Source organism: Mobula birostris, chromosome 18 (genome assembly GCF_030028105.1).
Source record: "Mobula birostris isolate sMobBir1 chromosome 18, sMobBir1.hap1, whole genome shotgun sequence".
In the NCBI taxonomy this organism is placed as follows: Eukaryota; Metazoa; Chordata; class Chondrichthyes; order Myliobatiformes; family Myliobatidae; genus Mobula; species Mobula birostris.
The window spans coordinates 8009772-8035611 of NC_092387.1; the positions used below are offsets into that span (position 1 = coordinate 8009772).

Below are 25840 nucleotides of genomic sequence, written 5' to 3' on the forward strand. Positions count from 1 at the left end.
GTTATAGGGAAGATTGAATAGGTTATTTCTTGGAATGTAGAAGACTGACAGGAGATTTGATAGAGGTATACAAAATTATGAGGGGTACAGTTAGGGTAAATGCAGGCAGGCAGGCTTTTTCCACTGGAGTTTTGTGGGACTACGACCAGAGGTCACAGCTTAAAGGTGAAAATTGAGAAGTTTAAGGAGAACACGAGGGGAAACTCCTTCACTCCGAGGGATGTGTGACTGGAATGAGCTACCAGAGAATATGGTACATGCAAGCTCGATTTCAACATTTAATAGAGGTTTGGATAGGTACATGGATGGTAGGGTTATAGAGAGCTATGGTCAGGTTCAGGTTGATGGGAGTAGGCAGTTTAAATTGTTTTGGCATGGACTAAATGGGTTGAAGGACCTGTATATATGTTGTACTTTTCTATGACTCTGTGACTCAATGAGATGCCACCCAACCTGGGATGTTTCCAACAGTCTCTGTTTTAGTTTCAGAATTCCAGGTCTGGAGGGCATTAGCTCTGATGGGCAGGGCTGTACTCACCATTTTCTCTAGCCTTTTCCATTCATGGGCATTGATATTTCCACACTAGGCTGTAATACAACCAGTCAGGATACTCTCCACTGTGCATCTACAGAAGTTTTTCAAAGTTTTGATTACATGCCAAATCTACACAAACTTCTAAGAAGCAGAGCATAGATTCTTGCCTTCCTTGTGATGGCAGATACATTCAAAGTTCAAAGTAAATTTGTTATTGAAGTACATATATGTCACCATATACAATCCGGAGACTCGTTTACTTGTGAGTAATCACAATAAGCCAAGAAACACAATAGAATCAATGAAAGACTGCACCCAACAACCAATCTGCAAAAAAGACAACTGTACAAAGACAAAAAGAAAAAAAGAATAATAATTAATAAGCACTGTATTGAGAACATGAGATGACCAGTCCTTAAAGCTGAGTCCATAGGTTGCGGGAACAGTTCAGTGACGGGGAAGTGAAGTTGTTCACTCTGATTCAAAAGCCTGATAGTTGAGAGAGTAATGACTGTTCCTGTTCCTGTTCCTGTTCCTGAACCTGCACCAGGGCAGGTATGTTAACACCAAAGAACTTAATGCTACTGAACCTCTCTATGTCTGATACTCTATCGGACTGGAGGGCTGTTCCTGTCACTGCTGTGCAGACTGACACTGTCTAGCCTTTGCCTCCGCTCCAGGAAGTAGTGCCTTCCAGCGGTGTATGAGTATGTGGATGTTGCTCTGCAACCCACCTTGTTATCCACTGTAGCAGCTTCTTGCTTCTGTGTTGTTCAGATGGCTTACTGTATTCAGTTCTGGTCTCCTCACTACAGGAAGGATGTGGATACTATAGAGAGAGCGCAGAGGAGATTTACAAGGATGTTGCCTGGGTTGGGAAGCATGCTTTATGAGAATAGGCTGAGTGAACTTGGCCTTTTCTCCTTGGAGCGACAGAGGATGAGAGGTGACCTGATAGAGGTGTATAAGATGATGAGGGGTATTGATCGTGTGGATCGTCAGAGGCTTTTCCCAGGGCTGAAATGGCTAGCACAAGAGGGCACAGTTTTAAGGTGCTTGTAAGCAGGTACAGAGTGGATGTCAGAGGTAAGTTTTTCCACACAGAGAGTGGTGGGTGGAAGCAGATACAATAGGGTCTTTAAAAAGACTCTTAGATAGGTATGTGAGCTTAGAAAGATAGAGGGCAATGCGGTGGGGAAATTCTAGGCAGCTTCTAGAGTAGGTTACATGGTCAGCACAACATTATGGGCCGAAGGGCCTGTAACATACTGTAGATTTTCTTAAAAAAAGACATTTCTTCACTGGTGGTATTTGGAGAAAGGTTGATAGCTTGGCTGGGCATTGCGGCAGCAATGTTTAGTTGGGCTTAAAGGGCCCGTGGCCTCGCTAGGGGTTCAACAATCCCTGAAAGATGCTGCACGGGTTGACAGGGTGGTGAAGAAGGTGCGTGGTCCATTGGCCTTTGTGCAAAGATTCAGTGAGAGACTTTCAGACTACAATGACAACAATGGCTGAGAAGGGTGCAGGAAATACAGAGGCCAAAGAGCCAGACTTGCGTTTGATCAGGGGACTACAAGGGTGGAAGAAATTACAGGGGTAAGGGCAACAAAGTTATAGAGGAGTTTGTAGATGGAAGGAAATTAGTCTGCCGCAATATGGAGCCAGTAAAGGCCAGGGTTAATAAATGAGTTCCGGGGTATTGCTGTCTCTGAGGGTCTATCCTGGGGCCAACATATTGATGCAGTTACAAAGAAGGCACTACCGTGATTATATTCCATTAGGAGCTTGATGAGAATTGGTACGGCACCAAAGACCCTTGCAAATTTCTACAGGTGTACCGTGGAGAACACTCTGTCCATTGCACCGCTGTCTGGTACGGAGGGGACCACTGTAAAGGGTTAGAAAAAGTCGCAGGAAGTTGTAAACTCAGCCAGCTCCATCATGGGCACCGGCCTCCCCAGCATCGAGGACATCTTCAAAAAGTGGTACCTCAAAAAGGCGGCATCCATCATGAAGGATCCCATTCACCTCGACCATGCCCTCTTCTCATCGCTACCGTCAGGGAGGAGGTACAGGAGCCTGAAGCCACACACACAAAGTCTCAGGAACAGCTCCTCCACTCCTCAATCGATGTTACAAATGGACAATGAACCCATGTACACTACCTGAGTGTTTCTTTGCTCTCTTTTGCACTACATAATGTAATTCAATTATACATCATCATTATCATTATGTGCCATGTTGTATGACGGGGGGGGCAATCATGGTCTATTTCAGCATGATTGTTCTAGCCAATTTTTTCTGCAGAAGAGTTTTGCCATTGCCTTCTTCTGGGCAGTGTCTTTACACAATGGGTGACCCCAGCCGTTATCAATACTCTTCAGAGATTGCCTGCCTGGTGTCAGTGGCCACATAAACAGGGCTTGTGATCGTCACCAGCTTCTCAAATAGTCAGGGAATTGAGTTCAAGGGCCACAAGGTAATATTGCAGATCTATAAAATTCTGGTTGGACCGCACTTGGAGAATTGTGTTCAGCTCTGGTCAGCTCATTACTAGAAAGAGGTAGAAGCTTTAGAGAGAATGCAGAGGAGTTTTACCAGGAAACTGCCCAGTTGAGTGAGCTAGGGTTTTCTCTTTGGAGTGGAAGAGGATTAGAGGTGACAAGATGATAGAGGGGCAGCCAGATACCTTTATTCCCAGGGTGGAAATGGCTAATTTAAGGGGGTATAATTTTAAGTTGTTTGGAGGAAAGTATAGGGGGGATGTCAGAGGTAAGTTCCCCCACCCCCAACAGAGAGCAGTGGGTGTGTGGAATGCACTGCCAGGGGTGCTGGTAGTGACAGATACGTTAGGGGTTTAAGTGAACCGATAGTGAAAGAAAAATGGCGGGTTACGTTGGAGTGAAGCATTAAGTTGATCTTATAGACAACAGACAATCGGTGCAGGAGTAGGCCTTTCGGCCCTTCGAGCCAGCACCGCCATTCACTGTGATCATGGCTGATCATCCACAATCAGTATCCAGTTCCTGCCTTATCCCCATGACCTTTGATCCCGCTATCTTTAAGAGCTCTATCCATCTCTTTTTTGAAAGCATCCAGAGACTTGGCCTCCACAGCCTTCTGAGGCAGAGCATTCCATATATCCACCACTCTCTGGGTGAAAAAGTTTTTCCTCAACTCCGTTCTAAATGGCCGACCCCTTATTCTTAAATTGTGGCCTCTGGTTCTGGACTCACCCATCAGCGGGAACATGCTTCCTGCCTCCAGTGTGTCCAATCCCTTAATAATCTTATATGTTTCAATAAGATCCTGTCTCAGCCTTCTAAATTCCAGAGTATACAAGCCCAGTCGCTTCAATCTTTCGACATATGACAGTCCCGCCATCCCGGGAATTAACCTTGTGAACCTACGCTGCACTCCCTCAATAGCAAGAATGTCCTTCCTCAAATTTGGAGACCAAAACTGCACACAGTACTCCAGGTGTGGTCTCACCAGGGCCCTGTACAGCTGCAGAAGGACCTCTTTGCTCTTATACTCAATTCCCCTTGTTATGAAGGCCAGCATGCCATTAGCTTTCTTCACTGCCTGCTGTACTTGCATGCTTGCTTTCAGCGACTGATGTACAAGAACACCTAGATCTCGTACTTCCCCTTTTCCTAACTTGACTCCATTTAGATAATAATCTGTCTTCTTGTTCTTACCACCAAAATGGATAACCTCACATTTATTCACATTAAACTGCATCTGCCATGCATCTGCCCACTCACCCAGCCTGTCCAAGTCACCCTGCATTCTCATAACATCCTCCTCACATTTCACACTGCCACCCAGCTTTGTGTCATTGGCAAATTTGCTAATGTTACTTTTAATTCCCTCATCTCAATCATTAGTATGTATTGTAAACAGCCGCGGTCCCAGCACTGAACCCTGCGGTACCCCACTGGTCACCACCTGCCATTCCAAAAGGGACCCGTTTTTTCTGTCAGCCAGCCAATTTTCAATATATGTCAGTACTCTGCCCCAATACCATGTGCCCTAATTTTGCCCACTAATCTCCTATGTGGGACTTCATCAAAGGCTTTCTGAAAGTCCAGGTACACTACATCTACTGGCTCTCCCTTGTCCATTTTCATAGGTACATCCTCAAAAAATTCCAGAAGATTAGTCAAGCACGATTTCCCCTTTGTAAATCCATGCTGACTCAGACCAATCCTGTTACTGCTATCCAGATGTGTCGTAATTTCATCTTTTATAATTGACTCCAGCATCTTTCCCACCACTGACGTCAGGCTAACCGGTCTATAATTCCCTGTTTTCTCTCTTTCTCCCTTCTTGAAGAGAGGGACAACATTAGCCACACTCCAATCCACAGAAACTGATCCTGAATCTATAGAACATTGGAAAATGATTACCAATGCGTCCATGATTTCTAAAGCCACCTCCTTAAGTACCCTGGGATGCAGACCATCAGGTCCCGGGGACCTATCAGCCTTTAGACCCAACAGCCCATCCAACACCACTTCCTGCCTAATATAAATTTCCTTCAGTTCATACATTACCCTCGGTCCTTTGGCCACTATTACATCTGGGAGATTGTTTGTGTCTTCCCTAGTGAAGACAGATCCAAAGTACCTGTTCAACTCGTCTGCCATTTCCTTGTTCCCTATAATAAATTCACCCGTTTCTGCCTTCAAGGGCCCAATTTTGGTCTTAACTATTTTTTTCCTATCCTTTCATATTATGGTCACTACCTCCTAATGGCTCCTTTACCTCGAGGTCCCTGACCGAATCCGGTTCATTGCACAACACTAAATCTAAAATCCAGATCGTGGGGTAGGTTACAAGGTCGTGGGCCGAAGGGACTGTAAGGAACACAATTAGAACAAAAAACTAAACAAAGTCCATTTTAGTGCAGTGGTCATCATTTTGCCAAACTGCGGTGATCTGGATTTTACCAAATGGCTGCGGGGTGTGGGCTCGAATTCCCCCGACTCACTTTTACCAAGGTCACACACACTATACGTACCTATCAGTCAACAACGAAATAATACTTTACCTAACACTTTCGAGTTTAAAGGACCCCCAGCACCGCGAGCGCGAGGGTTGTGCGCCGCTGCCGAGTCTGAGGCTTTTTGCGCCGCTGCCTCGCCGCGGGACCGAGTCTCTGTGTCGGCAGGGTGTCCGGCACGGCGAGGGTTAACCGGCAGCGCGGAAGGTGCAGGACATTCACACTTGTCGAGGCGAGAGGAAGGAAACTGGGGACCGGGGCGCTATGTCAGAGAGCACTTCACGAAACTAAATCAGGAGCTGCCGAGCGAACCGGGGGCAGGTTTACAGGAATCGAGGGCGGAGATGTAACTGGGGTGCGGAGCCACACAAGGCGCCTGTACCCCGGCCGTTCTCCTCTGCGGACTTCATCGAACTCCAGTTCGCAAATCGCTCGAGGGAATCAGACGACGTTTCCGGCGACTGCACGCTATATTAATAATTAGAAATAAGAAAATTGTTCATCGAGAGGTGAGTCCTGGCGAGCGGGTAAACGCCCCCGCCGCGGCGTTGCTTAAACTTCGCCTTTTGGTTTACAAGTTATTCCCGCGGGCAGAGAGCAGCAACAACAAAAGAGTCTGTGTCAGACAAGGAAAATATTTGGAGAGGATTGTTTAACTCCGGACATGGGCACCTGACGTCAAAGTTTTGTCTCGGGATAGCCCGGGTTCGCTGCGCGGCTTAAGTTGGGGGAAGAACAGGTTACGGGGGAGGGGGAGGAAGTGTGATTGTTCTGTGAGCCAGTACGGACTCGGCGGGCTGAAGGTCCGTCTGTTGAGTCATCGGGAAAGCTTGACCGGACTTTGAAGTCTGGGGCTGGGGTTTGTCGGTGGGGTTCCAGACGTGGGCCGTGCCTGGGTGCGGGAGTGCCGCGCTCTCTCGGGGAGGTCACGGCCCCTCCCGCAGGGGGGACTGGACGGAGGGGCACCTCCACATCGGACCGAACCCTGGCCCGGTTTGTGTTGCCGAACTGTTTCACCCGCCTGTTGGAGCTGTTGTAATTTATAACGTGTCTGTGTATTGCGCAGTACTGCTGCCCCAAAACAACGCATCTCACGACATATATCAGCGATAACAAACCTCATCTGGAGCTAGAACAAAGCTAAACTACAACAATGCAGCATAAAAAGAAAGAGTTACAGGGGGAGTGCTGGTAAACAGTAAGGTGCAAGGTCATACAGAGGCAGATTCCGGCTTCCTCAGGGTCCTGACGAAGGGCCTCTGCCCGAAACGTCGACTGCACCTCTTCCTGGAGATGCTGCCTGGCCTGCTGCGTTCACCAGCAACTTCGATGTGTGTTGTCAGCATGAATACCTGAGTGAAGTCACCTGGAGAGAAGTACTGGTAGACACGAAGCTGCCTCTTTATTCAATAAAAATATCACAAATAAGCTGACAGTCTTTGGAATGGGGGGGAGGGGAGAAGGAGACTTAAAGGGGAAAGACCCTTTTGGAGAAAGAGGTTTGCTTGACCCAACACTACATGACATTTTGTATACTAAAGATCAAAGAAAAATTTAGGACAATCCAAACAATTCCATATTTACAATGCTTCCTTTGAACTAACAGTTTCGAAAGCTTGCATCTTCCCACCATCATACCTTCCTGTTCACACCTATACTACAGACACCTAAATACACATGAGTAAATAATTTAAATCAGCAGGTCTGTCCTTCCAATTAATTTGGTTCTTGGTTCTTTGGAACCCATTGTTCAGAGCTGCATTTTAGATTTAATCCACTGTTCATATTCAGATCTGAAGGATAGAGGCTGAACTCAGTTGAAGTTATTTGCTGCATGTGCGAACCTCAAAAATCGCTCTAACACTACGCTGCCTGGGAAGGAATTCCCAAGACATTCCTTTGGCTGGGGGAGCTCATCCTCAGCTTGGTTTTCAGTGGGGACTTCTGCCCCGACCTCTGTTTTGCCGGTCCTTAAATCCATAGGATACAGAAGCAGAATTGGCCCGTTCGGCCTTTTGTTTATTCTCTGCTATTCAATCGTGGCTGATTTCTCTTTTTGACCCCATTCTTCCTCTTAACATCCCTTACCAATCAATAGCCTATCAACCGCTGCCCAGTGACTTGGCCTCCTCAGCCACTCTTCTCTGTAAGTTCTGTGGGTGTGGAGCCGCACGGTAACGGAAACGCTGCCGTGCACGTAGTCTTTGTTGGCCCGCAGCTGGGCTGGACGCAGCCAGAGAAGGTGTACAAACTGAGCAAGATTTTCTTTGTTGTAATGTTTCATACCCTTCAATTAATAACATCAGAAGTAGATGATTTCTCAATTTTCATTCTAAATATTCATAGTTTGCATATTATATATTAAAAAAAACCATTTCAAGTGCTGCACAAGCCATGTAAAAATTTCCTGATCTGAGCAACGGTTGGCCCGCACCAAATTAGAGGGAACGTTGCTCTCAGCTGATTGTGGCAATGAATTCCACAGTTCCATCACCCTCGGGCTGAGGAAATTTCTCCTCGACTCAGTGGATAGCCAGAGACTTTTTCTTAGAGTGGAAGTGAGGGGGGGTAATTTTAAAGTGATTGGAGGGGAGTGCAGGGGGAATGTGTACATCTGAAAGTGGTGGGTACATGGTATATGCTGCCAGAGGTGGTGAGAGAGACAGATACATTAGAAACTTAGATGGGGAAATGGAAGATGGAAACGTGGAGTACTACCTAGGAGGGTGGTGTTAGATTCAACATGGAGGAAGTTGAAAGGTTGGCACAACATTGTGGGCTGATGGACCTGTTCAGTCTTTTAACTGAGATGTTGACTATTAAACCTGCACTGTCACTTACCATGAGAATGGCTGGTCCACTTGTCACCTCAAATCTGCATTCCATCCTGGCTCTGATTTTTTGTCCCCCTACTTATTAAATATCATTCTAGTTCTGCCGCAAACACTCGACTTCCACTCGTTTTGAAGAAGAGAACTGCAATGACTCAGTGTCCCCCAAAAGAGAAAACCACGATTATGTGAAAGCCCTCTGCTGGTCAGGGTCGCTCATGGATGTAGCATCCTGGCACTCCAAAGTACAGGGCAGGACCATATGGAGAGCAAGTTGTTGTCCACGCAGCAGGTGAACCCAAAGGAAAGGCAGAGACGGATACAGTTCGGCACCAGTGTTGTCGCAGGAGTTGCCAGTCAGTGTTGAACTCAACGTAGGACTACCTTAGGGTTGCCGGTTCCAGATCTTTCCTCTGGGTTTACTCCCGATGCTTTTACCCCTTCTTCAGTTCCGCCCGGTTCAGTAGCTAAGCCACACGTGAAGGCCAGAAGTTGCACTTCCTGGTCAGAGAGTATTTGAGATGCACACCATGGGGAGCTTATCCCCACTACCCCCTCCCCCAGCCATGGCAGCCTGCAGGAACCCAATTATTGCTCTATCAAATGGGTACCTCTAGGTTCCACAGGGAAACACTGTCTCGAGACCCCTCAGCAACATCCATGCTTCAATCTAGTCCGACAAGGAGGACCCTTGACGTCACAATCTACCTCTGTATGGCATCACACATCAAAGTTGCTGGTGAACGCAGCAGGCCAGGCAGCATCTCTAGGAAGAGGTACAGTCGACGTTTTGGGCTGAGACCCTTCGTCAGGACCTCTTCCTAGAGATGCTGCCTGGCCTGCTGCGTTCACCAGCAACTTTGATGTGTGTTGCTTGAATTTCCAGCGTCTGCAGAATTCCTGGTGTTTCTGTATGACATTATTTGTTATTGTTTACCTGCACTGCGCTTTCTCCGTGACTGTTTTATTCAGCATTGTTTTACCTTGTTCAACGTCAGAATCAGGTTTAATATCACTGGCATATGTTGTGAAATTTGTTGTTTTGTGGCAACAGTGCAGTTCAATACGTGAAAAATACTCTAAATTACACAAAGGATATGTAACAGAAAAGTGCAAAAAGAGAACAAGATAGTATATTGATTCATTGTCCACTCAGGAATCTGCTGATGGAGGGAAGAATCATTGAGTGTGTGTTCTTCAGGCTCCTGTACCCCCCTCTTGAGGTTGTAATGAGGAGAGGGCTTGTCCTGAATGATGAGGGTCCTTCGTGATGGAAAGATGGATATCTTATTGATCCCAAAGGAAATTAGACTGGCACAATAGCACTAGAAGTGCACAGATATACAAACATAAAAATTGTCTGCCAATCATACGTGTGCAACCCTCTGTACTATGTAATGTTTTGATCTGTATGCGGTTGAGTGGGATCCGGGATCAGCCATGATGGAATGGTGGAGCAGACTTGATGGGCTGAATGGCCTAATTTTGCTCCTATGCCTTATGGTCTAACGGTGTGCAAGATGAACTTCTTGCTGTATCTCAGTATATGTGACAATAATAAACCAATTATAATTCTCACTTTTCTAACACCAGTGAATCTGAGCTCAGTTAGCCCAGCCTCGGGGTCAAGGGGGAATGGTGTACAGTAGGTAATTGTGCTGATGATGCTAAACAAAGAATTTCATGACACTGGCACACGTCGTGAAATTTGTTGCACTGCATCATCAGGCCAGTGCAATACGTAATGAAAAAAAACTAAGAATTATGATATACTGCAAAAAGACGGGGAATAAAAGTAGTGAGGAGGTGTTCATGAACTCACTGTCCATTCATAAATCTGATGGTAGAGGGGAAGAAGCTGTTCCTGAAACATTGTGTGTGTGTCTTCAGGCTCCTCTACCTCCCCCTTGATGGTAGCAATGAGAAGAGGACATGTTCTGGGTGATGGGTCCTTAATGACAGACGCCACCTTTCTGAGGCATCACCTTTTGAAGATGTCCTTAATGCTGGGGAGGCTAGTGCCCATGATGGAGTTGCTGTCTCTTTATAGACAGTGGTAGGACCTGAACTCTGCACACTGCCACTGTAATGCATCATGTGAAGGGCTATGCAACTGTGCCGTCCCTCGAGTCCAGGCAGAACTGTAAATTTCCTCGTGGCCATGGCTGATCAGTAGAATCTGGGGCAGTTGTTGAGAATGTGAGATTAATATAGGATTGTTGCAAATGGATGTCTGGAAAGTGAGAGAAATCTGGAACACCTGGAGGAAATCCACTCATTCATGGGGAGAAACTCCTTACAGACAGCAGTGGGCATTGAACCCGGGACCCTTGTGCTGTGATAGCATTATGCTAGCCGCTAAGAAAACGTACCACCCCAGTACTATCTACAGTCCTCCAGCTGCCATCTTACCAATGGCCTCCACAACTGAAGCATCACCTCCCTACGTTTGTTCTTCATTCTCCCACAACACTCTTCACTCTCCAAGTCACTTGTGAATCATGTGCCAAGCTAGGACACCCAGACCCCTCTTAGCAGAGCTCTCATCTTCTGCATTCCCTCCAAAGCCTTCAATTCTCCCTGAAGTCCGTACTAGCTGGAGTTTAGATGAATGATGGTGGAAGCCATCTTGAAAGGCCTAGATAGAGTGGATATGGAGAGGGGGAGCCACAGCCTCAGAATTCAAGGACGTCCCTTTGGACCAGAGGAGAGGAACTTCTTTAGCCAGAGCATAGTGAGCCTGTGGAACTCATTGCGACAGACGACTGGACTGTGGAGGCCTAGTCATTGGATATATTTAAAGCAGAGGCTGAATGGCCCAACTGTACTCCTCTATCTTCTGGTCTGTCATACTACATCACAACACAGGTGTTGGAGATGAGCCAATGTATTTTTAAAGATTCATTGTTCCCTCTTTTATTTTTACCTTGCATGACAGGCCACTATTTATAAACCTGTGATGCTTTTCTAACCTCTTTATCAACCTGTCCAGACCTGCACACGTTTCATCACCTCTCTGTCGTTCTCTTTCGCGCCTGTGCTCTCTCGTTAATGTGCTGCCAACTCAAGGTGATGGTGACCGGATCATTTGCATTTTTGGTGAATTGGGAAGTAGAAATATTGTACAAATTTCCCTGCTTCTTGAAAGATTCAGGATTGTTTCATGTCATTTGCAGTGCACAAGTGGAAAGGAGAACAAAATAATTGTTATTCCGGATCCGATGGGACACAACAAAACCACAAAAGATAAAGAACAAAATAATAATAATAAAGCACAATACATATAAATTTGAGATGTATAGATCGATTTTATTTCCATGAAGTGACACTGGGCTGTACATAAGGTGACTGATGCTTTGCCACATCCGAGCACCAACATTTCCAGATGAGCTCGATGCCTTCTGTGCTGGCTTTGACCGTCAGAATGCGGGGAAACATTGTGAACCCCCACGTCCCCATTGATTCTATGATCTCATTCTCTGGACCCGACGTGCGGGCTGTCTTCAGGAGGGTGATTCCATGGGAAGCATCTGGACCGGACAAGGTAGCTGGTCACATACTTGTGCTGACCAGCTAGCTGGTGTGTTCACTGAGATCTTTAACATAGAAACATAGAAAACCTACAGCACAATACAGGCCCTTTGGCCCACAGAGTTGTGCCGAACATGTCCTTACCATAGAAATTACTAGGCTTGCCTATAGCCCTCTATTTTACTAAGCTCCATGTACCTATCTAAAAGTCTCTTAAAAGGCCCTATCGTATCCGCCTCCACCACCATTGCCGGCAGCCCATTCCACGTACCCACCACTCTCTGAGTAAAATACTTACCCCTGACATCTCCTCTGTACCCACTCCCCAGCACCTTAAACCTGTGTCCTGTTATGACAACCATTTCAGCCCTGGGAAAAAGCCTCAGACTATCCACACGATCAATGCCTCTCATCATCTTATACACCTCTACCAGGTCACCTCTCATCCTCCGTCGCTCCAAGGAGAAAAGGCCGAGTTTAACCTCAAGCAAGCTTCAGTTATCCTGGTGCCCAAGAAGAGCATGGTCACCTTCCTCAATGACTATTGCCCCGTTGCACTTACATCCTTTGTGATGAATGTTTTGAGAGATTGGTGATGAGGTGACTTAGATCTGCTCCAATTTGCTTACAAAAGCAGCAGGTCCACAGCAGATTCCGTTTCGTTGGCTCTTCACTCAATCCTGGAACATCTGGGCAGCAAAGATGCATGTATCAGGATGTTCTCTACCAACTACAGCTCAGCATTCAATACCATCAACTCTTCAAAACTAATTAATAAGCTCCAAGACCTTGGTCTCAATACCTCCTTGTGCAATTAGATTGTGGATTTCCTTACTTGTCAGTTCGAATTGGCAACAATATCTCCTCTATGATCTCCATGAACACAGGTGAACCACACGGCTGTGTGCTTTCCCCATGCTCTACTTGCTTTACACCTATGACTGTGTGGCTAAGCACAGCTCCAACACCATCTACACGTTTGCTGACGACACCACTGTTGTGAGCTGAATCAAAGGTGGTGACAAACCAGCATACAGTGGCGGGGGGGACTGAAAATTTAGCTGAGTGGTGTCATGACAACAACTTCTCACTCAACGTCAGCAAGACCAAGGAGCTGATTATGGATTTCAGGAGAGGGAAACCAGAGGTTCATAAGCCAGTTCTTATCAGAGGATTGGTGTTGGAGAGGGTTAGCAACTTGAAGTTCCGGGGTGTTATTATTTCAGAGGCCTTGTCCTGGATCTTTCATTAGTCCTGTTAGATTTACTATTCTATAGATTTTCTGAGTATGCCCACAAGAAAATTGAATCTCTGGGTTGTATATGGTAACATATATATTTACTTTGATAATAAAATTTACCTTGAACTTTGGGAAATAATGAAGTAGTGCTGGAGTTAATGGGTGGAGATGTTGATCAGCCTTACTGCTTGGGGAAAGAAACTGCTTTTGAATCTGGTGGTCCTGGCATGGCCTTCTCCCTGATGGGAGTGGAACAAACTGTCTACAAGCAGGGTGGGTGGGATCCTTCACAATGTTGCTGGCCCTTTGCCGGTGCCTTTCCGAACATAGGCAGGTGCCGATGATGCGTTGGGCAGTTTTGACTAGCCGTTGTAGAGCCTTTCTGTTGACCGCAGTGCGGTTTCCATACCAAGCAGTGATGCAGCTTGTTAGGAAGCTCTCTGCTGCATACCTGTAGAATGATGTGAATATGGATGTGCAAAGGCGAAGTAAAGAAGCATGTTAGGATGCTCTGTACTGCACGTCTATAGAATGACGTGAGTGTGGATGTGCAAAGGCGAAGTAAAGAAGCATGTTAGGATGCTCTGTACTGCATGCCTGTAGAATGACGTGAGTGTGGATGTGCAGAGGCGAAGTACTCCCTGTCCACTCAAGCAGATGGGCCCTCAGTGTGAGGTTATAAGCACTGCCCTGGGGAGAGGCAGCTGGGTCTTTGTCTGTTATCCTGGACTGCATCTTAACCCCACAATTTTCTGACTCAGGAACAACACTTGATCACAACTTGCTGGACCAATTGTTATGATTTTGAGTGAGTTTAAAGGATAAGATAGGGTCTGTTGCAAGAGGTCTTACTGAGTGCCAGCGTCTCAGAGAGTCTATTCTGGGCCCAACATATTGATGCAATCACAAAGAAGGAACGCCAGGGGCTATATTTTATTAGCAGTTTGAGGAGATTTGTCGCAAACTTCTACAGATATACCATGGAGAACATTCTAACGGGTTGCATCACTGTCTGGTGTGGGTTTGACCACTGCACAGGATCAGAAAAAGCTGCAGAGGGCTGTAAACTCAGCCAGCTCCACCGTGGCCACCAGCCTCCCCACCCCTGAGGATACTCTAATAGAAAATGCCTCAAAAGGGTATCATCTACCATTTAATGACCCTGACCGCCCAGGGCATGCCTCCTTCTCATAACTACCACCAGGGAGGTGGTACAGGAGCCTGAAGATCACCTCTTATCCTCCTTTGCTCCAAAGAGAACAGCCCTAGCTTGCTCAACATTTTAGGAACAGCTTCTTCCCCTCGGCCATCAGATTTCTGAACGGTCAGTGAACCCATGAACACTTCCTCACTCTTTTTGCCCTTTTTCCACTACTTCATTATTTTTTAAACACTTATTGTAATTTATAGTGTATTTTGTGTGTTGCACTGTACCACTGTCACAAAACAACACATTTCACATTTGTCAGTGACATTAAACCTGATTCTGTAGTAGTGTTTGTAAACATGGCTCGTTTAACACCATTTACTTTGCTGATCAATACACACAAAATGCTGGAGGAACTCAACAGGTCAGGCAGCATCTATGGAGGAGAATATTGAGTCCCTCTATTAGGTTATTTGTTTGCCTGCTAATGGTTGGGACTGTGCTGTGGCAATTTGGTTGAACTTAGAATCAAAATCGTATTATTGCCATACACACAGTGCACTGATTCTTGAGACTTCAGCGAAAACATGTCCCACTAAGAAAAGTGCTAATTCCGTTGAAAATGAGTAACATTTTCTTATTTAAAATAATCAGGGTTGATCATCTGAGGATCTTTTGCACAAATGCAACAATTTTTCATATGTTTGTTTTTAATTTTATAAATTATATGATTATATGATAGCTCAGTACCCACAAAATCAGTTGTCCTCAGACAAGAGATTATCATTTCAATCTGATCAAAAAGTGTGGAAAAAAAAGTCATTTAAAATGTATAATATATATGCCAGATGAAAGAGTAGAGTGAAAAACCTCTTTAAAACCTAAAGCAGTGAATTTTCAACAATATTTACTCTTATTTTGTGTTTGCTCAAGATGTGACTCAAGTTTCTGTCAGCACTGTCGTATATTTATAAAAAAGCAATAAAATCAGGCAACCACATGGTCAACCATATTCCTGAGGACCCCCTTTCCACCCTCCAAATCTGCTAAATGCAACAAGGTCAAACAAGCTCCTGTAAGTTTGCTATTTTTTCAATAATTTGTACATATTGATTGTTGCTACTGTCACAACCATGACGTGTCAACACTGTCACTTCTGTACAGAAAGAATTATTTTAAATTATGACATAAATTTATGCATTTTAAGTAGAGGCCAGAGACAGCTAGCAACAGAGGGAAAACGAGATGGCTCCTGTATACAACTCATGCATGTCACATAAAAATGTGTGTTTTTGTCACTACCGTCAGACATCAATGCCGTCAGGTTTTCTGTCTGACAATGGTGACGCGTGATTTGACGGTGTTGACAAAAACATCCAAGTCATCCTCAGTGGAGGCTTGAATATAATTTATGATCACAATAAATAGGAATATGGCTTGTAATGTTTCATTAACCTCTTTATTTATAATATACACAATTTCCCCTTTATTTCTTCCACACACAGGCCTACAATATTTCTTTACTATATGTATCCCCAATGACTAAAACCATAAATGAGTTTAGTTTCACCATTTCATAATCATTTTATAAAATTTGATCAAATTAAACATAATTAAATTCATAGTAATTTTGCACAATTTCATAGTTATTGCATTAAATTCTGACCTTCCTTTTATGTATTTTTAGGAAGTTACGGCTAGGCAGCAGCTATCAGTGGAGGAGTGAAGGAGAAGAAACAGGGAATACCAAAAAAAGTGGAGAGAGAAAAATACATAGTGAGGGAGAGTTAAAGGAGGAATACCTGAGAAAGGAAAAGCAAAGATGGAAGAAGAGAGTAGAGGATCGGAAGATAAAAACTATCAGTGATTTGAATGAAAGGGAAAAGAGGAGTAAGAGAAAGGCATGGAAACGTAGACAGCAAGAGTCAAGAGAGCGTAAGAGAAAGGAAACAGAACGCCCAGAAACTGCCCCAGATAGTCCATTGGATCAGACTATACAGGAGCCAGCTCGCAGTAGGCAGTCTATAGCAGGGGAAAGGGGAAGAAAAAAAACAAGAGCAAGATACTTGAGAGAGATGAAAGCTTTGAAAAATAAACTTCAAGAGATAATAAAAGATAGGAACAAACTGAAAAAGCGTTGGTGATGAGAGCAAACTAGAAACACCACAGATATATCTGCTGGTGTCATTAGTTGTGGAGATTGGCGTGCAGTCATTTATGACCAAAATTGGTGGTTAGCAAAGGCTGTCACTGTGGATGTGCATCATCAAGATGTTCAACTGGAGTTTTTCCACCCTCGTGGGCCCAACACACGCTTCCATCCAAAACCAGGTGGAAAAGATATGTGCTTCGTACCAGTTGAAGATATTCTGGTCAGACTGATGTAGCCATCACCACCGGGTCGTGCAAGCAGGACGAGGGAGATCTACCACTTGTCTGCTGAAGTCTTGGACTTCATAGAGGAGGAGCATATTAATCGTCCACTTCCTGATAAAGCTGACTGAACGTTTTCGAAGATTTGCAAGCCCAGAAATGAATGGAATTTTTTTTTAGTTACTGGTGTGTTTTCTGATGTTTATGCTTAAAGATTGCAGTTGTACTGTAGTTTTTATTTTGCTGTTTACCATTGTTGTTAGTATTTACAGAAGGATAAAATGTACATGACAAATTGTTATTTGTTGTACCAAATTGTTAAATAAAGCTGTCAAGCAAGGAAGCATTGGCCTGAGTGGTGAAAAGGTTGGAATTGTTTGTTGTTATTAGGCCACTGTCACCACCGTTAGGTCTCAGTCACCACCGTCAGATGGAACTTCCTTCGTTTTAAATTAACATGCTTACAATCTGTTCCTCCAAAACAGTTGATTTATTAAAGTAATTGTCTCTTTAAAATTAAAAATGTGTTTTTTATGTCCAAAATTGTTATTTTGTATATTTAATGCTAATGATAAAAGTTGTATGATGTAAGAGTTTTTAAAGGAGTACACGTGAAATAGTATAAAAATGAAAAGTGAATATTCAACATTTAACAGCATATATGTGTACCTATGGTGTAGACACAATGATTTAAAAGCTCTAAATCTGTATCAAGACTAAATAAATAGGAATAATAGCTTTTTATTGTGTCTGTGTTGACAAAAACTAAGTAATGACAGGAAAAACAGGTATTTTATGAAAATGTTATAAAATCAGGAGGTTGCACTGAAATATTGCTTGATTGCTAAGACCTTGTTCTATAAATATATAAGCTTAGATTTCTTAACTTTTAAAATTTTTTCTTTTCAAAATTAAAACCTGTTTTATCCAAATTCTCAAGAATCAGTGAGTGGCTACTTTATTAGGTACTTCCGGTACCTAATATAGAGGTCACCGAGTGTGTGTTAGTGTTCTTCTGTTCCTGTAGCCCATCCTGTTCAAGGTTCAACTGTGTGTTCAGAGATGCTTTTCTGCGCACTACTGTTGTAATGCGTGGTTATTTGAGTTTCTGTCATCTTCCTGTCTGCTTGAACCAGCCTGGCCATTCTCTTCTGACCTCCTTAACAAGCCGTTTTCACCACTCACTGGATGGTTTTTCTTTGTTTTTGCACAATTCTCTGTAAACTCTAGAAACTGTTGTGTGTGAAAATCCCAGGAGATCAGCTTTTGAGATACTCAAGCCACCTCATCTGGCACCAACAATCATTCCACAAAGTCACTTCGATCACACTCAGATTTCTAGTCTGAACAACAACTGAGCCTCTTGATCGTGTCAGAATGCTTTTATATACGGTATTGAGTTGCTGCCACATGATTGGCTGATTTGATATTTGAATTAACAAGCCAGTGTACCTAATAAAGTGGCCACTACGTGTATGTTATGCTACGACAACAATAATGTATCTGAAATATCATTGGCTGTGGGGACGGTGGATTCTGCTGGTGCTGGAAAAACGTTACAGAAATATAATTATCTCTCTTAGCAAAGTTATTATGTTGCAATTTTCATTGAATGGTAGTTCCTCAGACAATGTGGCACTCTGCAGGGAGGGCCGATTTGATTTTGGACGTATCTGAAAAAGTTTCTCTCCCTGGCTTGGGCGCAATGGCACGACTGAGTAGCACTGTAACATGTTACTGCATTGACTGAGTAACATTGTCAGTGCTGTACTGGGCACAGTCATTCTGGAAGTGTGCAGACAATGCATAGAACTGATCCCTGCACAGAGTGACTGCTGTCTGCTTCTGACTGGAGCTTATCTGGCTTCTTACAATTATAGATAGTGGATCAAAGATTCGTTAAAAGTTTGGGCACAAAAAGAGTTGATTTGGTCGATGGAAGAACTCAGCAGGTAAGGCAGCATTTATGGAGAGGAACATGTCATCAAAGATTCTTGCACATTTCTGCAGATGTACCAAGGAGAGGATTCTAACTGGTTGCGTCGCCATCTGATATGGAGGGGCCTTCTGTACAGGGTTGGAAAAAGCTGCAGGAAGTTGCAAACTCAGCCATCTCCAATTGTGGTCCAAGCAGGGTTTTATAGAGCTGCAACATTACCTCACAGCTCTTGAACTCAGTCCCCAGCTAATCAAGGCCAACACAGCATCTACCTTCTTCAACACCCTATCAACTTGTGAACTGGCAACTTCTTTCCCTTTGCTTTTTGTTGTGCACCTTCCTCTTTTCACAGCCTGAACTCTCACACTTTGACACACCTCAGTATTCTCTACAAAGAAAGCACACCAAAGTGTCACCACTGACCAATGCACACAAAATGCTGGAGGAGCTAGTCAGATCAGGCAGCATCGACGGAAGGAAATAAACAGTCGATGTTTATTTTGGGACCTTTCGTCAGGACTGGAAAGGAAGGGAGTAGAAGATGAATAAGAAGGTGGGGGCTGGGAAAGAGTACACGCCGGAGGGTGGTAGGTGAGACCAGGTGAAGGGGTGAGTGGGTGAGTGGGGGAGGGGGATGAAGTGAGAAACTATGCCTGTTGTATTCCTCCAGCGTTCGGCTGTGCATGTTGCTCAGTGCATCTTACAGAGTGTGAACCTTAAAAATTGGGGTGTGAAAATCGTTGAGTTGACGAGAACTGTGAAGATGCTTCTTCTTTGAATCAGAAACCCTGTTAGCAATTCGTCATTGCACTCCCATCCCCCCAGTCCTGAACTCTGCCCCACCCATCCCCCCAGTCCTGAACTCTGCCCCACCCGTACCCCCAGTCCTGAACTCTGCCCCACCCGTACCCCCCAGTCCTGAACTCTGCCCCACCCGTATCCCCCAGTCCTGAACTCTGCCCACCAACACACCCAGTCCTGAACTCTGCCCACCAACACACCTCCAGTCCTGAACTCTGCCCACCCGTACCCCCAGTCCTGAACTCTGCCCCACCCGTACCCCCGTCCTGAATTCTGCCCACCAACACACCCCCAGTCCTGAACTCTGCCCCACCTGTACCCCCAGTCCTCAACTCTGCCCACCCGTACCCCCAGTCCTCAACTCTGCCCACCCGTACCCCCAGTCCTGAACTCTGCCCCACCCGTACCCCCCAGTCCTCAACTCTGCCCCACCCGTACCCCCAGTCCTCAACTCTGCCCCACCCGTACCCCCAGTCCTGAACTCTGCCCCACCCACACACCCAGTCCTGAACTCTGCCCCACCCACACCCCCAGTCCTGAACTCTGTCCCACGCGTACCCCCAGTCCTGAACTCTGCCCCACCCGTACCCCCAGTCCTGAACTCTGTCCCACGCGTACCCCCAGTCCTGAACTCTGCCCACGCGTACCCCCTGTCCTGAACTCTGCCCACTCGTACCCCCCAGTCCTGAAGTCTGCCCACCCGTATCCCCCAGTCCTGAAGTCTGCCCACCCGTACCCTCAGTCCTGAACTGTGCTCCATCCGTACCCCCAGTCCTGAACTGTGCCCACCCACACCCCCAGTCCTGAAATGTGCCCACCCACACCCCCAGTCCTGAACTCTGCCCCACCCATAGCCCCAGCCCTGAACTCTGCCCACCAACACACACCCAGTCCTGAACACTGCCCCACCCGTACCCCCAGTCCTGAACTCTGCCCCACCCATACCCCCAGTCCTGAACTCTGCCCCACCCGTACCCCCAGTCCTGCACTCTGCCCCACCCACACCCCCAGTCCTGAACTCTGCCCCACCCGTACCCCCCAGCATCCTGTTGGTCTCCATTCCTGAACCCTGCCCCACTCACATCCCACCCTCCGTCCTGCTGGTGCCCAGTCTCGAACTCTGCCCCATTTACCCTCCCCACCACTCCCCCACCCGCAACCCATCGGTGTCCACTCCTGTACACTTCCCTTCTCGCACCCTACCCCCACCCCATGTCCCACCTGTGTGCAGTCCTGAACCCTGCCCCTGCCCCACTCACTCCAGCCCCTTTCCCCAGTGTCTCGCTGGTGTCCCAGTCCTGTACCCTGTCCCGTTCACCCCCTCACCCCACACCGTTTTCCTCACTGGATCGGCCATTTCCTGAGAGATGTCTAGGCAGAGGTTCTCAGAAAACTCTTGTCTTTGCTATTTTGCATTCCTTTGGTTTAAAATCTAAACGCGAGGCTTGTTATTTTTGGTTTGTAACAGTCAGCCTCGAACACTTCCCCATGTTAACAGTCACCTTCTCCACTGTAACTTCCTCTTGCCATTACTGGCATTCTTCTGGCTTTGGGCCAAGCTGTTTCACTATAGTTACAACATTAGCATGGTGCGAATGTTTGCAAAAAGCAGGATAAATCCATCTAGGTTAATCATCAGAGTGATGGGAGCTGTCACTGACTCTACCTTTGAGTGGCAGTTACTTGCCTGCTGATGTCCCATGTGCATCAGTCAATTCCAAACCTCATCCTGGCCCTTGTCCAGACACTGGACAAAGTGCTCAATCCCGCAGGCCGGGTGAGAGTGGCTGTATAGACATGAAGGCACGTTTGACCAAGGGCGCCGTCAATCAGCGTCAGGTCTATTATCACCAGACCATCGGCCATTCAGCCCCGTGAGTCCATTCCACCATTCCATCGTGGCTGATTTATTATATCTCTCAACCCCGTTCTTCTGCCTTTTCCCTGTAGTCTTTGCCATCCCGTCTAATCAAGAACGTATCAACCTCCACTTTAAATATGCCCAGTTACGCGGCCTTCATAGCCGTCTGTGCCAGTGAATTAATTCCACAAATTTGCCACCCTCTGGATAAACAAATCCCTCTTCATCTCCATGCTAAATGGACATCCCTCTATTCCGAAGGTGTGCCCTCTAATCCAAGTCTTCCCCGTTATTGGAAACACCCTCTCCACGTCCACTCTATCAATATTCTGTAGTTTTCAATGAGATCTCCCTGCATTCTTCTAAACTCCACCGAGTACAAGAGCAGAGTCATCAAATGCTCCTCATATGTTAACCCTTTCATCCCAAATCATTCTTGTGAGCCTCACCAATGCCAGTACATCTTTTCTTGGATAACGGGCACAATGATACTCACAATACTCCAAGTGCAGTCTGACCAATGCCTTATAAAGCCTCAGCATGAAATGAATGCTAACATCGCATTTGACTTTCTCACCGTCGGTAACTTTTATGATTTAAAAAAAAATTAGTGTTTTGCAGAGGCAGTACGCTGCAACACATAAAGTTACTATAAACTACAAAAAATGGTTAATGAGGTAGTGTTCATGCAGGGGAGATTAAAGATGAGCTTTATTTGTCACATGTACATGGAAACCTACAATGAAATGTGTTGTCTGCATCATATTAAATCAGCCAGTATTGTGCTGGACACACCATGAATATTTCCAAGCTTCCAGAGCCAACAGAGCATAGCCAAACTTGCTGACCCTGACTGTCCGTCTTTGGAAGGTGCGAGGAGACCTGAGCGGTCACAGGGACGGCGAAGCAACTCTGTACGGACAGCAACAGCGAGAGGTTATTTCTCCTTTGTTAGGTTTCGGGCTCTGTACCCTTCTCTGATGGTCGTAACAAGGAGAGGGCATATCCCAGATGGTTAGGGTCCTTGATGGTGATACCTGCTTCTCAGGGCACCGCCTCTGATGGAGCTGGCTGACTCGACAACCCTTTCCAGCCTCTTGTGATCCCGGCCAATGGAGCCGATGGCACAACCAGTCAGAATCCTCCCCACTGTACATTCAGTAGAAATATTTCATTGTCCACTGACTTCAGTTTACTACTAAAGAGTAGAGGAGCCCTGGTAAAACTGAAGCCAGTGGGCATCAGAGGGAAAAGAGTAAACACGAGAAGGTCTACAGATGCTGGAAATCCAGAGCAACACACACAAAATGGGGGAGGAACTCAACAGGTCAGGCAGCATCTACGGAAATGAACCAAGAGTTGAAGTTTCACCGAGACCCTTCTTCGGTCCTGCCTGACCTGCTGAGTTTCTCCAGCATTTTGAGTGTGCTGCAAAGGGAAAAGAGTCCAATAGTTGGAGTCAGACCTGCAGCAGAGGGAGATGGCTGGAGTCAGATGTCAGACAGGGAGGTGGCTGGAGTCGGGGGTCACACAGGGAGGTGGCTGGAGTCGAACGTCACACAGGGAGGTGGCTGGAGTCAGATGTCAGACAGGGAGGTGGCTGGAGTTGGACGTCACACAGGGAGGTGGCTGGAGTCGGACGTTACACAGGGAGGTGGCTGGAGTCGGACGTTACACAGGGAGGTGGCTGGAGTCGGACGTTACACAGGGAGGTGGCTGGAGTCGGGAGTCACATAGAGGGAGGTGAGATGATGTTCAATTCTATTCACACTCCTCAATGTGTGTGAGCAGCAAGACCCAGGCAACATTCACAACTGCTTGTCTAATTTCCTTTGGGATCAATAGAGTGTCTGTCTTCCTGTGTCTGGTCCTAGATGACATTCAGCTCTAAGTGGCAAGAAATCAGAATCGGGTTTAATATCTCCAGCATCTGTTGTGAAATTTGTTAATTTTGTGGCAGCAGTACATTGCAATAAATAATAAATATAGAAAAAAATTGAATTACAGTAAAATTTTAATTTAACTTTAATATACATATATAAATAGAGCAAAAACAAAAATAAAAAAAAGTACTGAGGTGGTGTTCACGGGTTCAAACTCTATTTAGAAATCAAATGGCAGAGAGGAAGAAGCTGTTCTTGAATTGTGAGTGTGCGCTTTCAGGCTTCTGTACCTCCTTCCCAATGGTAACAGTGTGAAGAGGGAATGTCCTGGGTGAGAAACTAAATTCCAGTGCCTCGGTATTTCAGTGGAATAAAGGGAATTACAATGGCACGAGAGGGGAACTGGCAAGGTTGACTGGAAAGGGACACTAACAGGAAGGACAGCAGAGCAGCAATGGTCGGGGTTTCTGCGAAAAATGAGGGAAGTGCAAGACAGATATATTCCAAATAAGAAGAAATTTTCGAATGGAAGAAGGACACTACCGTGGCTGACAAGTGAAGTCAGAGCCAAAGTAAAAGAGAGGGCATAGAAGAAAGCAAAAGCTAGTGGCAAGATAAAGATTTGAGAAGCTTTTAAAAACTTGCAGAAGGAAACTAAGAAGGTCATTAGGAAGGAAAAGTTGGATTATGAAAGGAAGCTGGTAACTAATATCAAAGAAGATACTAAAAGCTTTTTTAAGTATATAAAGGGTAAAAGAGAGTTGAGGGTAGATATAGGACCAATAGAAAATGACGTTGGAGATATTGTAATGAGAGATGCAGAGGTGGCAGAGGAACTGAATGAGTATTTTGCATCAGTCTTCACAGTGCAAGACATCTGCAGTATGCTGAACATCCAAGAGTGTCAAGGAAGTGAAGTATGTGCAGTGAAAATTACTACTGAGAAGGTGCTCAGGAAGCTTAATGGTCTGAGGGTGGATAAATCTCCTGGACCTGATGGAATGCACCCTCGGGTTCTGAAGGAAGTAGCTGGAGAGATTGTGGAGGCATTAACAATAATCTTTCAAGAATTGATAGATCCTAGCATTGTACCAGATGACTGGAAAATTGCAAATGTTACCCTGCTATTTAAGAAGGGTAGGAGACAGCAGAAAGGAAACTACAGACCTGTTAGCCTGACATCAGTGGATAGGAAGCTGTTGGAATCGATTATTAGAGTTGAGATTATGGAGTACCTGGAGGCACATGACAAGATAGGCCAAAGTCAGAATGGTTTCTTGAAAGGAAAATACTGCCTGAGTAACCTACTGCAACTTTTTGAGGGAATTACAAGCAATGTAGACAAAGGAGAGGCAGTAGATGTGGTGTACTTGGATTTTCAAGGTGCTGCACATGAGGGTGCTTAGCAAGAAAAGAGCCTGTGAAATTACAGGGGAGTTTCTAGCATAGGTGGAGCATTGGCTGGTCGGCAGAAAACAGAGAGTGGGAATAAAGAGATCCTATTCTGGCTGGCTGCCGGTTACCAGTGGAGTTCCACAGGGGTCGGTTTTGGGACCACTGCTTTTTACGATGTATGTCAATGATTTGGACTATGGGATTAATGGATTTGTGGCTAAATTTGCCGATGATACAAAGATAGGTGGAGGAGCGGGTAGTGTTGAGGAAATAGAGAGCCTGCAGAGTGACTTTGCCTGCAGACAGATAGTTTAGGGGAATGGACAAAGAAGTGGCAAATGAAGTACAATGTTGGAAAGTGTATGCCTATGCACTTTGGTGGAAGAATTAGATGGGCAGACTATTATTTAGGTGGAGAGAAGAATTCAAAATCCAGAGATTCAAAGGGACTTGGGAGTCCTTGTGCAGGATACCCTAAAGGTTAACCTCCAAGTTGAGTCGATTGTGAAGAAGGGAAATACAATGTTGGCATTCATTTCTGGAGATATAGAATATAAGAGCAGGGATGTGATGTTGAGGCTCTATAAGGCACTCATGAGACCACACTTGGAGTATCGTGTGCAGTTTTGGGCTCCTTATTTTAGAAAGGATATACTGACATTGGAGAGGGTTCAGAGAAGATTCACGAGAATGATTCCAGGAATGAAAGGGTTACGGTATGAGGAATGTCTGGCAGCTCTTGGACTGTATTCCCTGGAGTTCAGGAGAATGAGGGGGGATCTCATAGAAACATTCCAAATGTTAAAAGGCCTGAACAGATTAGATATGGCGAAGTTATTTCCCATGGTAGGGGAGTCTAGGACAAGAGGGGACAACTTCAGGATTGAAGGATGTCCATTTAGAACGGAGATGCAGAGAAATTACTTTAGTCAGAGGGTGGTAAGCCTGTGGAATTTGTTGCCACGAGCGGCTGTGGAGACCAAGTCATTGAGTGTATTTAAGGCAGAGATAGATAGGTTCTTGATTAGCCAGGGCATCGAAGGGTATGGGGAGAAGGCAGGGGAGTGGGGATGACTGGAAGAATTGGATCAGCCCATGATTAAATGGCGGAGCAGACGATGGACTGAATGGCCTACTTCTTCTCCTTTATCTTACGGTGGGAGTCCTTAATGATGGAGACCATCTTCCTGAGGCAACGCTCCTTGAAGACGTCTTGGATACTCGGAGGCTAGTACCCATGATGGAGCTGACTGATTTTACAACTCTGCAGCCTACTTCAATCCTGTGCAGTAGCCC

At 45.6% G+C, this 25840-nt stretch overlaps 1 protein-coding gene across 1 annotated transcript in view; it reads left to right on the top strand.

Moving 5' to 3' along the window:
* Positions 1-5756: 5756 nt before the first annotated feature.
* The window catches only part of fes (FES proto-oncogene, tyrosine kinase), a 101573-nt gene continuing 81489 nt past the window's right edge, over positions 5757-25840 (top strand). The window contains exon 1 of the mRNA XM_072282137.1: positions 5757-6052. The gene's annotated coding sequence lies outside the window, so the exon portion shown is untranslated. The remainder of the gene's footprint in view (positions 6053-25840) is intronic.